At 50.2% G+C, this 3,383-nt stretch overlaps 1 long non-coding RNA gene across 1 annotated transcript; it reads right to left on the bottom strand.

Annotated features, from left to right (window-relative positions):
• Positions 1 to 226: 226 nt before the first annotated feature.
• On the bottom strand, positions 227 to 3,358 carry LOC129668976 (uncharacterized). The gene is made up of 2 exons (XR_008718985.1): positions 1,368 to 3,358; positions 227 to 1,274 (listed from the first exon to the last, which is right to left on the bottom strand). It is a non-coding gene; the product is annotated as an uncharacterized LOC129668976 (long non-coding RNA).
• Between the last annotated feature and the right edge of the window lie 25 nt (positions 3,359 to 3,383).

The raw sequence follows: 3,383 nt of genomic DNA on the forward strand, positions 1-3,383 counted from the left end.
CCACTGTCTCTGTTTGTTGTTGTTTTGGTCTCCATCATGGATCTTATACACATTCCTCACATTTCTGAAAACCTCATGGGTCTGACCCCTTCAGGAGTGGCACATAGACTGAGCACTCTGAGCTCGCAGCAAGCGTGCAGGAGCTCTGCCATGGGCTCCCGTTGGTCTCTTCAGATCTTGTCAGCTTCTCCACAGGACCCTCAGAGACCACCAGGAGACGACTCGATGCAAGAGCAAGAGAGCTTTATTACGAGAGCGAGTGAACTTGGGACCCAAATCTCACTGACGCAGCAGTAGAGAAGTGGGACCCCGAGCCCTGAGTGAGCAGGGCTTTTAAAGGGAAAAACTGCAAGTGGGGGTTTCCATGACAGCAAGCAGGGGGTTTATGCCTTGCTGTTACAGCATTGGGTAAAAGCCATAGGGGCGAGGTGACCTTCTACATAATCACAATTGCCGTTCTTCTAAACTATATATGGAACATTGGGGAGAATTTTCCCAACCGATTCTCATTGATTATTGCCAGGGAGATTGTCTTTATTTTCTATCAAGTATTTTGTGATATTTCCTGGAGGCTGTTGCTAAGAGAGTTAACTCTGTTTTCTGCCAAGTGCACATTCTGTGATATTTCCTGGTACCCGAGTTCAGCTCCCGGTCAAGATGGCTCCTCATTTCAAAATGGAGTCACCCAGGCTAACTTAAACTCTTTGGTCACACAGAGCAGGGAGGGCTCTCCCGAATTCTGAACCAGCTTCACCTGCCCTGTCGTTTTGGACCCTGACAGTGCCATTTGCCAGGTACCTGCTCTTCCGTTGCCTGCAGTTGCTGTGACAAACACCATAACTGAAAGCAACCTGGGGGAGGAAAAGGTTTACTTTGCTTATGGTTCCAGGGAGGGCACGGTCTGGAGGGCCTGGAGCAGGAGCGTGAGGCCAGCCGACAGGACACTGCGTGACACAGCCTCTCCCCACACAGGGCGCAGACAGGGGGAACCAGAGGCAGAGCATCATGATAAAGCCAGGGTCTCGGTATGCTCTTCCTCCAGCCTCTACCTCCTCAAAGTGCCATAACTTTCCCAAGCAGCACCACCAGCTGGGGCCCAAGAGTCTATGAAGGGCATTTCACACGCAACCAACACTTTGTTATTAATTCTTAAACCACCGAAGTTCTTGGAATTAACACATTGCTTTGATTCCTGGCTTTCCTCACTGTGGCATTCAGTTAACCCGTCAGCTGCTTTGCAGTTCTCTGAGCTCTGCTCCTGGCTCTTCTTCCGACTTGTAGGTTCAGAAAAGAGAAATTCTTTTACTCTCCGTTTATCAGGGTTTATAAGGAGAATACTGTTAAATGTTTATTTCCCATCCACCTACCGTTGCAGAAGCCACAAACCCTGAGAACAAGCACCATCTAGCTGCTCCCTTTCTCCTCAGCTCCATCCTACTTGGGCTTCAGTTTTCCAGGCTCTCTGTGTTTGTATGTGAATGTGCTTCTTCCAGGATCATACATGTACACCTGTCCCTGAAAGGGAGAGGAGGGTGCTGGGTCCTCTGGAACTGGAGTTTCAGTTGTGAGGAACTGACCTTGACACCCTGGGAGGGCAGGAAGTGCCCTTAGCCACCAACACACCAGCAGCCCCATTTCAATTTTCCTAAAGGACTAAATCTATTATTTGCCTTGAGCTAACAGAATAAACCAAGGTTCTAGCTGAAGAATTTCCGGCAAGCAGGGTGTTTTCATGGGTACGGAAAGCCTCTTCCAGAGTTTTCTCAGCTCAGTTGTTGAGGTGAGTCCCCGTGCATCTGTGCCTTAGGCAGGTATGAATTAGCGTCACTGTAAGCATTCCCACACGAGAACAGGAAACACAGCTACTGCCTCAGTTACAGTTCTAGCTAACTTGTGCGTCTTAGGAATTAGGTACCAGCTAGAGAAATTATTAAGTATTGATATTACCCTAGAGCAAAATAAGTATTTATTGTGCTTATAATAAGTATGCAAAGTTAATTATCCATCGCACACGACTCTTGGCCTGTTTAAACCTATCTTCTCACACAAGCTGTGGTTGTAAGGCATTATGGATAAACAAAATTCCATATAATTAGGTCAGGAAAATTATGATGGTTAATAAAGTGACCAATCCTCTTAACTAATGTAAATAATAACAGCAAGCATGCACTCTAGGTTGGGGGAGGAACAGGAGACTGAACTCGGTAAGGAACGCATCTCAATATTCAACAAATAATCGAGGGTGTCGGCAGCATTTTAGTTTACAGAAATTAAGGCCACGATTACCTGCCTTTGGGCACAGCAGAAGTAAACAACCGAAGTATTGAAAAAGAGAAAAGACTCAGGCCTCCCCACTATCCTGGTTTCCCGCCCTCTGTGTTGTTACCATTGTGACAACCGGGAACCTGCGGTTCCTTCCTCTCTGCCGCATTAAGTTAACCCTGTTGGGATTAGTGAACAGGCATCTCTACGGCCAGCCCCAAGGGACCTGACAAACTAGTTATCAGGCATTTGAGAAACCACCAGACCACCTGCTGAACACCTGGAACTACCTGCGCATGCCCACCTTATAAGAGAACTCCTGGAGCCCCTCCTCTCTCTTCGACCCCTTTTCCCTTCCCCTAATAAACCTCCCACGTGGAACCGATCTCTTGGTGTGATTTGTGAACCCGTCGCGTAATCTTCACAGGCGCACGTTTCTTAACGAACCCCACGCCCAGGAGTGGCCAAGCTGGATCCAAGCAGGCACCGAGGTCCAGGTCTGGCTTAACCCCGGTCAGTGGTGCGATGACCTCTTCTGCCCGTTTTCTGTCCCCTGTTCAACGAACTGTATCATAAACAGGTGTTTTCACCAATGGTTATGGGTCATCTACGCCACGCTAGTCCAGAGCTCTCCATCCTCTGGGGGAGATGCTGCAAAATTCACCAGGCTCCTTCAGAGGTTGTGTCAACCGGCTTACAATCGTCCAGTCGATCAGCGTCTCCTCTAGGCTCGCTGAAGGCACACTTGCACTGGGGCCACACTCATCAGTCTTGGGCGTCCTGAATATTTGTTTCTTCTCTGGAAACACACTGAATCCTTGCCAGTCGCCACCCCGAGACACTTACCCGAACGCGTCCACAGGGCACTTCCGGCGCAGAGAAGACTAACCTGTTTTACGGTGGAGCGGAGTCTTTTCACCCGCACGCAAAGCGTTCGCGTTGCCTAGCACGTGGACCCGCCGTCCGTTTCTGCGTTAGGGTGCTGCTATTCTCCCAGCGGCCCTCCCGTCTCGCTCCGTCCTCTACTTAAGCGCCACGTCTGCGTGTCGGGGCCGAAGCCGCACGCGCGCGGCTCACCGGGAGCCCAGCCGCCCGCTGCGGCGCGCCGGCCCCGCCCCCTC

The sequence above is a fragment of the Psammomys obesus genome, unplaced genomic scaffold (assembly GCF_907164565.1).
Source record: "Psammomys obesus unplaced genomic scaffold, mPsaObe1.curated_primary_1811, whole genome shotgun sequence".
NCBI lineage: Eukaryota > Metazoa > Chordata > Mammalia > Rodentia > Muridae > Psammomys > Psammomys obesus.